Here is a 13,752-nt window from a genome sequence, read left to right on the forward strand (position 1 = left end):
CACATTTAGAAGTCTCCATGGTCATGGAACGAGTCAATACATGAAATTATAACACGATTGTAGAAACAGATAAAATGAAATATAAGAAACATATTCAGGCGACAAGTCGTTAGTTTAAATAAAGAAAATCAAGAATGTAACACTGGAATTTGCTTAATTTTTTATCTCTTCCAGGAGCTCCTCGACAGAATAGAAGGAGTGAGCCATGAGGAAACTCTTCAGTTTAGACTTAAAAGTGTTTGGGCTACTGCTAAGATTTTTTAGTTCTTGTGGTAGCTTATTGAAAATGGATGCAGCAGAATACTGCACTCCTTTCTGCACAAGAGTCAAGGAAGTGCATTCCACATGCAGATTTGATTTCTGCCTAGTATTAACTGAGTGAAAGCTGCTAACTCTTGGGAATAAGCTAATATTGCTAACAACAAACGACATTAAAGAAAATACATACTGTGAGGGCAATGTCAAAATTCCCAGACTATTGAATAGGGGTCGACAAGAGGTTTTCGAACTTACACCATACATAGCTCGAACAGCCCGTTTTTGAGCCAAAAATACCCTTTTTGAATCAGAAGAATTACCCCAAAAAATAATACCATATGACATAAGCGTATGAAAATATGCGAAGTATGCTACTTTTCGTGTTGAAATGTCACTTATTTCAGATACTGTTCTAATGGTAAATAAAGCGGCATTTAGTTTCTGAACAAGATCCTGAACATGGGCTTTCCACAACAGCTTACTATCTATCCGTACGCCTAGGAACTTGAACTGTTCCGTTTCGCTTATAACATGCCCATTCTGTCTGATTATAATGTCAGTTCTTGTTGAATTGTGGGTTAGAAACTGTAAAAACTGAGTCTTACTATGATTTAGCATCAAATTATTTTCCACAAGCCACGAACTTATATCATGAACTACATTATTTGATAATGTTTCAATATTACACACAAGATCCTTCACTACCAAGGTGGTGTCATCAGCAAACAGAAATATTTTTGAATCACCTGTAATACTAGAAGGCATATCATTTACATAAATAAGGAACAGCAGTGGCCCCAGCACCGACCCTTGGGGAACGCCCCATTTAACAGTGCCCCATTGGGACTGAACATCATTACCACTCTCAATATTGCGGAGGATTACCTTCTGCTTTCTGTTCTTAAAGTAGGAGGCGAACCAATTGTAAGCTACTCCCCTTACTCCATAATGTTCCAACTTCTGCAGTAATATTTTGTGGTCAACACAGTCAAAAGCCTTCGTTAAATCAAAGAAAACACCTAACGTTCGCAACCTTTTATTTAATCCGTCCAAAACCTCACAGAGAAAAGAGACTATAGCATTTTCAGTTGTTAAGCCATTTCTAAAACCAAACTGTACATTTGACAGCAAATTATGTGAATTTAAATGCTGCAGTAACCTTGTATATACAACCCTCTCGATAACTTTAGCAAACACCGATGGCATAGAAATAGGTCTATAATTGTTAACATTGTCCCTGTCTCCCTTTTTATAAATTGGCTTCACTAACGAGTACTTTAATCGGTCAGGAAACCGACCACTCCTAAAGGAAAAGTTACAGATATGGCTAAATACTGAGCTAACATACGTGGAACAATACTTCAGTATTCTGCTAGATACCCCGTCATATCCATGAGAGTTCTTGGTCTTTAGTGATTTAATTATTAACTCAATCTCCCTCTTGTCAGTATCATGGAGGAGCATTTCAGGTAACAGTCTCGGAACACATTTTTCTAAGAGCGCTATATGATTCCCTGTTGGGACTAGGTTTCTATTTAGTTCACCTGCTATATTCAGAAAGTGATTATTAAGTACTGTACATATATGCGACTTATCAGTAACACGGACATCCCCACTACGCACTGATTCTATATTCTCGACCTGTCTCTGCAGACCAGCCACTTCCTTTACGACATTTTTATGATTTATGATTTATGATTTATTAAATAACGTTAGTAATGACATGTACGTTTTGTGTAAATAGCAGACCGCTTCCGCTACAACTAATTACGGAAATGTCCAGTAGCGATGCGTAATAAGAGCCGATCAGTGTTTCACGCTTTTCCAGATATATTTTATTCGTGATAATACAGTGCGAATCCCAAAAAAGTCACCGCTCTTTTTCCCACCACAAAATATTGTACTCTGTTTTGAGTCTTCTGTGTATTTTAATCTTCCTTGTCCCGCTATTTGTACGCTTGGTCTACGACATCTGATGGATCCACGGGGTTCCCTCTAGTCACGTAACGACGGCAAACGGCTTCAGTTTTTCTATACACTATTTTGAAACATTCTTCGAATTCCTTGGTGTGGCGTAAACAAGCTCGGCGCACTCAGACACTGAGGTATTCATATGCAGAACATCGTTCAGAGTGTCATATACTCGTTTATACCATGTCAATAATCTTCGGTAAAAATGATAAAGCTGCCATCAACCCGAAGGCCATTTCGAAGGTCGCATTGCTTCAGTCGGTATGGTCCCGTTGCTCTGTTCCTGCCATGGTCCGTGAACTATCTTATTCAGCCAGCTGTATCTGAATTTACAATTCTACATGAGATCCAAGTCACTGTGGAACTTTACAATTGTCATATTAACAGAACATTGTCAGAGGCGAAAGAAGCGATAAGTGGCAGAAAAGAAATCACATGAGCTACTGGAGATCGAACCCGAGACCTTCTAGATTCAAAATCTTGATTTAGCCACCGAGCCACACTAGTTCCAAACGTGTCCGTTCTTCTGTCACAATACCATGATTTTAAACTGACGATTTGTTTAAAAGAAAACGTCTTTCCTCACAAGGGAACCTCCCCATCGCACCCCTCTCAGATTTTGTTATAAGTTGGTACAGTGGATAGGCCTTGAAAAACTGAACACAGATCAATCGAGAAAACAGGAAGAAGTTGTGTGGAACTATGAAAAAAACAAGCAAAATATACAAACTGTGTAGTCCATGCGTAAGATAAGCATCATCAAGGAAAATGTGATTTCAGGAGCGCCGTGGTCCCGTGGTTAGCGTGAGCAGCTGCAGGAGGAGAGGTCCTTGGTTCAAGTATGCCCTCGAGTGAAAAGTTTAATTTTTTATATAATCAACTTCGCTCTCCAGAATTCCAGGACATTTTCAGATTTGCTTGGGCATATGCAGGATTTGACGGTCTACACACGGAAAAATTTGAAAACTTTAAAAACATATGTTTTGACAGAACAGGGAAAACTGTGCGACTGTGAAACTGTTGCATTCATTTGTTACAGTTTATGTGACAAACTCATGTTTTCATCACTTTTTTGGGAGTGATTATCACATCCACAAGAAAACCTAAATCGGGCAAGGTAGAAGAATCTTTTTACCCATTCGCCAAGTGGTCAAGTTAGGTGGGTCGACAACATATTCCTGTCATGTGACGCACATGCCGTCACCAGTGTCGTATAGAATATATCAGACGTGTTTTCCTGTGAAGGAATCGGTTGACCTATGACCTTGCGATCAAATGTTTTCGGTTCCCATTGGAGAGGTACGTCCTTTCGTCTACTAATCGCACGGTTTTGCGGTGCGGTCGCAAAGCACAGGCACTAAACTTATTACAGTGAACAGAGACGTCAATGAACGAACGGACAGATCATAACTTTGCGAAAATAAACTTTTCACTCGAGGGAAGACTTGAACCAAGGACCTCTGGTTCCGCAGCTGCTCACACTAACCACGTGACCACGGCGCTCCTGAGCTCATACCATCCTTGATGTTTCCTATCATGCGCATGGACTACTCAGTTTGTATATTTTGCTTATTTTTTTCATAGTTCCACACAACTTCTTCCTGTTTTCTCGATTCACCTGTGTTCAGTTTTTCAAGGCCTATCCACTGTGCCAACTTATAACTAAATCTGAGGGGGGGGGGGGGGGGCGATGGGGAGGTTTCCTTGTCAGAAGCGTGCCACATCTGCACTTCTCGTACAACAGTTTGAATTCCTTTAACCAGTTGCAAACTGTTTGAAAGCTGGCACAGTGTCTCCGTAGACTTTTCTCAACGCAGTTTGTTTATTATCTGTAGACCACTTTTTTGTTTGAAAATGTTTTTTCACAACTCGATTATCATCTTCATCCATTTATAGGATATTCTACAGAGTGCTTATAATTAAACTTTAGCTAATTGAGAGGGCCCCCATGAAAAATGAATCGTCGAAGGGCAATGCAACGTTTTGGAAACATTTGTAAGCACGTGGGTAAGGGAAACAAGAAATACACTTTAATTTCCACTTGAGAGGGTAACATTTTTAATTGCGTATCATGTTTACTTTCCAAATTAAGAATTTTGCTCAGTGTGACGACCATCTGCATCCACGACAGCATGGAACCGTACTAGCGATACCATTCAACAGTTGTTCGCGCCACTTTTCGAATGGTGGACCGGTGGAATGTTAGGCTGTCTTGACACAGTTTCTGCACGTCTAGCAGATCGCACATTTCGTCCTGCGTTCTCAGCCATGGCAACTACTACTTCAATAGTTTGCGGCGCAACTGGTCATCGACCTCGCCTAGGAGCACTGAACTTCCGAGTCATGTTCTTCAACCCTGTTGCGGGTTACAGGACTACTCCGAATTCCTTCAGTACTTATGAAGAGCAGCAGCACTGTTGTCGTCGTTCTGCTGAAATAGCTTAACGAGTAAAGCGCTGCTCACCTTATCCAAATCCAAGGTGACTGCAACTGTAATACACACTGATGCATGGGTCGCAATGTCGCCGCATTAGTACTGGCGCCTAACTGCGAGTTATGACACTAACGCTGCTGACAACACAACTGAACATCATTCCTTTAAACTATGGTACCCATGCGGTAAATAGTTTTCCGCCTACATTGGCCCAAATAATGGAAGTTTTATTTTAACCACCTTGCATTAACAGCTACTGACAAACAATAACCAAAAATAGTAATCGAGCTCATTGTAATGATCTGTTCAAAACGGTGGGGGTTTTTAACTGCATTATGTGAGTACAATTACCAAACAGTTCTACACTTCAAAAATATCTTTGGTAGTTGTTGTACAAACAGCTCTGCCCAAGACCATGGAAAAGATTTAGACTGGCCTTAGATTTACTAAGAAAGAAGAAACATGAACTTCAAAATATTGTTTTCCACGAAGAAATAAGGATGTACAATAAATTGCCAAAGCAGATTAAAGAAATAGCTAAAACAAACTTATTTAGAAAGGCAGTTAAAAAGCACCTGTTACCCAAATACTTCATACAGGGTGTCTCACTGAAACCTCACTGATTTTAAGGACATTATAGAGCATCTCAAAGAATTTATATTCCCGCGTCAGAAGTGCCAAGTATCGTCGCCAGAGTGCAGCATAGTCGCATGAAGCGAAAATGGCGACTCCCAAGCAGCGCGTGCAAGCAGTAGTGTGGTTCGCCGATTACTGTGCAAAGAAATTATCGTCGTGTGTATGAATGTGATCGACCTGATGTGAAAACAATTAAGGAATGGTATATGAAGTTGCTAGCAACAGGAAGTGTTCTGAAATATTTTGGCGGTGCACGTTACGCAGTTTCAGAAGAGACAGTGGAGGACATCAGACAAGCGTTTCTCAGAAGTCCACGTAAGTCAATTCGTCAAGCATCTAGGCAACTTGATGTACCTCGATCAACATTGCGTCGTGTAGTTTACCAGCGTCTTCGTATGTGTGCTTACAAAGTGCAGATTCTGCAACATCTGACGCCGAACGACAAACCACGAGGACAATAATTTGCTGCGGATATGTTGCAGCGTATTGATATGGATGCCAGGATCCTGGAAAGATGTTTATTCTCAGATGAGGCAGCCTTTCACCTATCAGGAAGGCTTAATAGGCATAATGTTCAGATTTGGGGTTCGCAAAATCCACACCTTGTCATTAAACATGCTCGTGATAGCCCTAAACTAAACGCCTGGTGCGAGCTAATGCAGGACAGGATTGTTGGACCGTTCTTCTTTGCGGAACAAACAGTGAATGGATCACTGTATCTGGGCACGTTGGAGCAGTTTGTGTACCCTCAGATACAAGACTTGCAACCCAACATCATTTTTAACAAGCTGGAGCTCCGCCGCATTGGTCAACGGCTGTTGGCAAGTTCTTGGATAGGAAATTTCCCAATCCTTGGATCGGATGCGAAGGACCCATTGCCTGGCCACCACGTTCACCCGACGTTACGCCGCTTGATTTCTTCATGTGGGGATTCGTGAAGGACCGCGTGTATGCGACCAAAGTGGACGATATTCCTACGTTGCGACATCGTATCACTAAAGCGATTGCAACAATAACAGAGGAAATGTTACAAAGAACTTGCAAGAAATTGAATATGGACTCTATATTCTTCTTGCTGCAAAGGGTTCACATGTAGAGGTGTAGTGATGATAAATAAATAAATTCTTTGAGGTGCTTTACAGTGTGGTACATTTTTCATTGTCATATCTACTGTGGTTTTTTTCCCCTGGGTCTTTGCAATCAGGGAGGTTTGAGTGGGACACCCTGTATATTGAAGGATTACTCATGTAACACAAGAGTAGTGGTTTGGAAAAAAATATAACGCAAATAATAATAAAACATCCAATATTCCACACAGCACTTTCGCACTATATATTTTTTTCTTACTTTCCCGTTTTCTGGAAACTCTTTCTCCCAAATGTATGTAGTACATAATACTGACGCCTTATCTTTCTAAGATCTACATCTCGCTTGTTATAGAGGAATGGTGACAGCTTTTCTGATCAGAAAATAGGAAATGGCGGTACACAAAATGGTCGTGACACCATCTGATAATATGTACAGTGGTATTAAAGTCCGTACGCGGGTGCGCGCGCACTCTTTTGTGTGTGTGTGTGTGTGTGTGTGTGTGTGTGTGTGTACTATCTGTCGATTAAAACCGAAATTTAATTTCAGGATGCTGCATCGAAGACATCAGCGTTTCGTTTGCCTTTGAATCAAGCTTCGTTACACATACAGTGGTGACGCGCGCGAGTACAGTGACTGAGAGCGATAAATGAATGAACTGTGTAGCATTAGGTTTTACCATTATTTCACAACTTATTTGTAAAACAATATTCTACACCAGGAGTAAACCGAATGAGGCAGCATTGTTTTTAACAGAGTGATCTTGTATTCGGGAGGGTGGAGGCTCCAATCTTCATCTTGCCATCGTGATATAAGTTTTTCGTGGTTACCCTGAACTATTTCAGGCAAATGCTGGGATGGTTCATACTATAAGGCCACGGCCGACTATCTGTCCGATCCCTGTTACCGAGCGAGGTGGCGCAGTGGTTAGACACTGGACTCGCATTCGGAAGGACGACGGTTCAATCCCGCGCCCGGCCATCCTGATTTAGGTTATCCGTGATTTCCCTAAATCAGTCCAGGCAAATTCCGGGATGGTTCCTCTGAAAGGGCACGGCCGACTTCCTTCCCCATCCTTCCCTAATCCGATGAGACCGATGACCACGCTGTCTGGTCTCCTTCCCCAAAAACCAACCAACCATCCCTGTTATTCGAGACCTGTAGGTCTCTTAAATGTCTGTTTATGTGAATTACTTTATTTTTACAATATGATATTGTGTGTCTGTGTTGTTCAAAAGTACGATGCAACGTTCCTTCTGACATGCATGCGTGTGCAAAGGAGCAGGCACTGCGGCATTTACAACCGTTGTGAAATGATGAAAAACGTTCGCAGTTGCGAATATGGACAACCTTAAATGTGTGTAATGGAATTTATCCGCCGATACCGGGCAAGCGACTTTCAATTAAAAATTCCCCTTCTCTGCGGGAACATGCTTAATGGATGTAAGAGTGCCGGTTGTAGAGTCATGGTTGACGACATACGGGAGTCCTGGTCTGGTCGTGAAGCGTGCTTCGATAGCGTAATGGTAAGGCGATCGATCGCGATAAGCGGGAAATCCGGGTTCGAGTACCGGTCCGGCACAAATTTTCATCGTCATTTCATTCTGAACTGGTGGTTCCCCATATTCGCAAGTGCGAATACATTTAATGTATTTCCTAACGGCTGTAGTCACCACAGTGCCTGTTCCTTTGGACACGCATGCATTCTCAAAGGAGCTTTGCATTGTAATTCAGAATAACTTAGGCACTGCAATTTCGTAATTAGGTGAAAAACGCATACGTGGTATTAATGATAGAAAGGAATAGTGTGTTAAATGATGAAGTGTCACTGGATAGTGTTTATGTATTCTGCACGATCGGTATTTGATTAAAATTTTGTAGTTCAAACATTAGGCTGCAACAGAGGTAAGAACTCTGTGATAACACTTCCGTCATTTAGCATGTTGATTTGCAATCTGATCCAGTTGTGGCTTCAGTGTCTGAGAATTCTGTAGCGCAAATATGTACTATCTGTCGACTAAAACCGAAATTTAATTTCAGGATACTGCATCGAAGACGTCAGCGTTGCGTCTGCCTTTGAATCGAGCTTCGTTACACATACAGTGGTGGCGCACAGTGAGGAACTTGCATTGCGACCTGGCAGTTTCATCAGTCGTCCCTGAACAGTCGCAGAACAGGTGAGCGCCTGAATGTGAAACATGCAGAGGACATCTCTCTGCAGATGTTGTACCCATTCTTAGAAATGCGCCGTGGTAAAGGCGTTAGTTTTCCTCGTATATACAGACAGAAAAAATGGTCGTCAGTTATTTTAGACACCGTACATATTATTAAAAATTAGTATAATGAGTACACTTACGTGAGATGGGAAATAATGAGCACAATACGTTACCGCTTATCTGGTTCGGAAACCGAGCAGTTTTCTCGAAGTACAAAAGAGCAGACCAGTTCGATCAAGATAAGATACAGAGTAATACATCCAGTAGAAATCCAGTAAAGAGAGAGAGAGAGAGAGAGAGAGAGAGAGAGAGAGAGAGAGAGAGAGAGAGACTTGGGTGATGGAGCAGCCTTTAACACTTTGAATAGCTAAAATTAGATCAACAGCAAAACTAATTCTGGGATGTGTGTCGAGATCAGTTGGCCGGAAGTTGTTACCGCTGAGTCACTCCCAGCATTCGCCCCACTTGGCCAGAAGCCGGTAATTGAGCTTCCCTGGGCCGTAGTGGATACTCCTAACAGCATTGGGCTATCGATCGGTGTCGCAGGGCGTTCCCCGCACTGCTACTCCTCGAACTTTTGCGAGGTACGCAACCTATGACGGCCGGATAGCGGGGGAAAAGCTTACTCTCTCTTCCAGGTTAAGCATCATTTTCGCGACCTATTATCGAGAAACTACTGTCGGAAATCCAGTTCCCATTCGTAGTGACGCTCTTAAGAAAAACATTTATCTCCTTTCTGAAAGCCGTCAGACATCTGCCTTGTGCCACTTGGAGCCCTTGCACTGTCCAGATTTCTAAGCATTCAAGTTCAAAGACGCTTTATTTTCCGCGTGATTTCACACGGCTACCAAATAGTACTCGGAGCGTAGAAGCTGTTAAGTCGACATAAGTTTTTCTGCAGTAGCAGTAGTTTTATACGTTATGACGCGATACTATACCCAAAAAACTTTTATGTCGACTGACTCTGGCTGCGGAAGCCTACGCAATTATATAAGCTGTTAAGTGGTTTCAGTAATGGAGAATCATTCAGCAAAAGTCTATTGTGCATGTAGTAGTAACTAAATCGAATGCTTGGTTTGGAATGGTCTTAGCACATGCATTCGTTGTCTCATACTGTCAGAAGTTTACAGGACAATATATGGGTATTACAGGATAGTGACTCTCACGCGGGAGTGACTAGGTGCTGTGAGGCCATACTTTGTTATTAATGTGCTGTATCAATTTCTTGAGAAGACCGTCCTAGTACATCTACATCTATACTCCGCGAGCCACCTTACGGTGTGTGGCGGAGGGTACTTATTGTACCACTATCTGATCCCCCCTTCCCTGTTCCATTCACGAATTGTGCGTGGGAAGAACGACTGCTTGTAAGTCTCCGTATTTGCTCTAGTAGCTACACTCCTGCTAGCGTCACTCTCTTCTTCAGGCAAATTCACTTGCGGACCTCTGTACCCGCACGGACGGAGCCACGTAGTAAGGGCCTAGTCTCCTAAAGAGAGGGTAATACATCGTTTACTTGTGGATCTTACACATTTCATTGGGCCATGCCCCTATCCTGTTCCATACACAGTACGGAACACAGCTGAAGGACGAAATATTAAATCGTTTGCAGTTTGTTTGCCTTGTTCAGTCATTTAATGCTACCCTTTGTTGGTTACGATCTAGTTCGTCGTGAGGGAAACCATACGTTCCACAGGGTAATATCAGCACGATAGGTGGAACTTGTGTGTATCAGCCCAGTTTCTCAGCTGGGTACTATGCGTCACTTCTGAGAATGCTGCTGTTCACACTTCTGGTCGTCAACATACCAGGCTTGACGAGGCTGCATGCAGGGCGCATGAATCATTCTGTGGCGCCCGCAGCGCGCAGTGCACGGAACTACAGTTAACGGCCGTGCTATCAGTTCCTGTTTGTCCGTTGTAAACGGGCAATGCTCACGCAGCGGACGTGCCATTGTTCTAGTGATTTACATAGTTTGCATACCTTTCTGTGACACACCTCGGTGTAACAACACGACTATGCCGAGGACTGTAGAAAATATGTTTTCCTCAAGGTGATCATATTTGTCAACATTATAAAATTTTCGCCGTTGCGGAAGATACACTTCTTATATTTCCCATCCGAGTGTCAAACTGAAACAAAAGTTTCGGATAACGTCGTAACTCTCTGTCTTCTGTTGTCAGATTTCAGGCATAACACTAGTAACATATCGCGCTATTTGGACAGTGTCATTCTGTTGGAAATGCCTATAGGCGGAACAGCGTACGTCTACATCTACATGATTACTCTGCAATTCACATTTTAGTGCTTGGCAGAGGGTTCATCGAACCACAATCATACTATCTCCCTACCATTCCACTCCCGAACAGCGCGCGGGAAAAACGAACACCTAAACCTTTCTGTTCCAGCTCTGATTTCTCTTAATTTATTTTGATGATCATTCCTACCTATGTAGGTTGGGCTGAACAAAATATTTTCGCATTCGGAAGAGAAAGTTGGTGACTGAAATTTCCTAAATAGATCTCGCCGCGACGAAAAACGTCTTTGCTTTAATGACTTCCATCCCAACTCGCGTATCATATCTGCCACACTCTCTCCCCTATTAAGTGATAATACAAAACGAGCTGCCCTTTTTTGCACCCTTTCGATGTCCTCCGTCAGTCCCACCTGGTAAGGATCCCACACCGCGCAGCAATATTCTAACAGAGGACGAACGAGTGTAGTGTAAGCTGTCTCTTTAGTGGACTTGTTGCATCTTCTAAGTGTCCTGCCAATGAAACGCAACCTTTGGCTCGCCTTCCCCACAATATTATCTATGTGGTCTTTCCAACTGAAGTTGTTCGTAATTTTAACACCCAGGTACTTAGTTGAATTGACAGCCTTGAGAATTGTACTATTTATCGAGTAATCGAATTCAACGGATTTCTTTTGGAACTCATGTGGATCACCTCACACGTTTCGTTATTTAGCGTCAACTGCCACCTGCCACACCATACAGCAATCTTTTCTAAAATCGCTTTGCAACTGATACTGGTCTTCGGATAACCTTACTAGACGGTAAATTACAGCATCGTCTGCGAGCAACCTAAGAGAACTGCTTAGATTGTCACCCAGGTCATTTATATAGATCAGGAACAGCAGAGGTCCCAGGACGCTTCCCTGGAGAACACCTGATATCACTTCAGTTTTACTCGATGATTTGCCGTCTATTACTACGAACTGCGACCTTCCTGACAGGAAATCACGAATCCAGTCGCACAACTGAGACGATACCCCATAGGCCCGCAGCTTGATTAGAAGTCGCTTGTGCGGAACGGTGTCAAAAGCTTTCCGGAAATCTAGAAATACGGAATCAACTTGAGATCCCCTGTCGATAGCGGCCATTACTTCGTGCGAATAAAGAGCTAGCTGCATTGCACAATAAGGATGGTTTCTGAAACCATGCTGATTACGTATCAATAGATCGCTCCCTTCGAGGTGATTCATAATGTTTGAATACAGTATATGCTCCAAAACCCTACTGCAAACCGACGTCAATGATATAGGTCTGTAGTTCGATGGATTACTCCTACTACCCTTCTTAAACACTGGTGCGACCTGCGCAATTTTCCAATCTGTAGGTACAGATCTATCGGTGAGCGAGCGGTTGTATATGATTGCTCGTAGGGAGCTATTGTATCAGCGTAATCTGAAAGGAACCTAATCGGTATACAATCTGGACCTGAAGACGTGCCCGTATCAAGCGATTTGAGTTGCTTTGCAACCCCTAAGGTATCTACTTCTAAGAAACTCATGCTAGCAGCTGTTCGTGTTTCAAATTCTGGAATATTCCATTCGTCTTCCCTGGTGAAGGAATTTCGGAAAACTGCGTCCAGTAACTCCACTTTAGCGTCACAGTAGTCGGTAACAGTACCATCGGCAGTGCGCAGCGAACCAGTAAAGTCTACATTCACTTTACCATTTTTTTATGTCGTAATCTCTCGGAAACTTGCCCGTTCTACAAAAGACTGACAAATATAAGTATCCAATTAGATGTGTTACAGATAATAATTAGCAGCATTAAAAAATTCAAGTTAACTCAAAATCATAGCTTTTTCACAAGTATTAACTAGCCCGCTTAAAACACGGAGACCATCGATGAGCATGACAAGAAAGGAATGGCCGATAACATCCTCTGATTGCTCAAACATAACTTTATGCTCCTAGTCAAGCCCTTTGAGAGGGCCCAGCTTATTTCCTTTTCTATCCTTCTTCTATCCGTCGTCGACAGGACATTGAGCCATAATTTTCCTACTTTTAGTCACATAAACACCATGTGGTCCTTAAATCTCAATTTTTTTTCCCCGTGGCGCTTAACATCTTCTGCATTAACACTTAGTACTGCTCACTTCTTTGTGTCTATGTTTTGCGTGCTTGCATGCTTCTACCAGCCTTATTATTATTACTGCAAAGTTTTATCGCTTTAAGCGAGCAGTCATTCTAAGCTAAATCATTAAAACTAACTGTGAACTGAAACAACGTTGAAAGTAATCTACGTTTCCTGTATCTACTGTGGTACTTCATTTCGGCGGTCGGCTTATGTTTGTCTTCGATTAGTGTGGGACTTCGCCTGGGGCTGGTGGACGGTGAGGTCGAGTAATTTTCCACTACTCCATGGAGCAGGCATGCGAGGACGGGCTGTAGTAAGGCTTTGCGCGTAAGGCCGGTGTTATACAATTATATTTCTTTGTCTAAGTTGGTACGTCAAATATTGATGTCAAAGAAATTTGTCGAATAAATATGATCAAATCTAGGACCTCGTCGTAGACTTGATCATAAAGTCTTTTTTTTTTTTTTTTTTTTTTTCAAGGTCAGCCAGCCATGGTGATCTGCTTTGTTGTTTTAATCTCTTCGTCCCGTTTCTTATGTTTCTGTGATTTTCTTGCCCGTTTTGTCCATTTACATGTTTGTTGCCCTACATCGTTCTTGTGAGTTTTCCTTTCATTCCGTTTTGAGTTGTCAGTCTCGTTTGCTTTATTCTCACACTTATGGCATTGTTCTATTCGGAACAAGGGACCGATCACCTCGTTGTTTGGTCCTTTTCCCCCTCTTTTAATCCAACCAACAAATAAGTCGTTCGCCTTCTGTTCCCTGCAATGTGAAATGTAACCG

At 42.4% G+C, this 13,752-nt stretch overlaps 1 protein-coding gene across 1 annotated transcript in view; it reads left to right on the forward strand.

The window, feature by feature from the left end:
* LOC124612722 (ras-specific guanine nucleotide-releasing factor RalGPS2) overlaps positions 1–13,752 on the forward strand; it is a 363,977-nt gene that overhangs the window by 79,723 nt on the left and 270,502 nt on the right. The window contains exon 2 of the mRNA XM_047141084.1: positions 8,426–8,562. The gene's annotated coding sequence lies outside the window, so the exon portion shown is untranslated. The remainder of the gene's footprint in view (positions 1–8,425; positions 8,563–13,752) is intronic.

The sequence above is a fragment of the Schistocerca americana genome, chromosome 4, assembly GCF_021461395.2.
Source record: "Schistocerca americana isolate TAMUIC-IGC-003095 chromosome 4, iqSchAmer2.1, whole genome shotgun sequence".
In the NCBI taxonomy this organism is placed as follows: domain Eukaryota; kingdom Metazoa; phylum Arthropoda; class Insecta; order Orthoptera; family Acrididae; genus Schistocerca; species Schistocerca americana.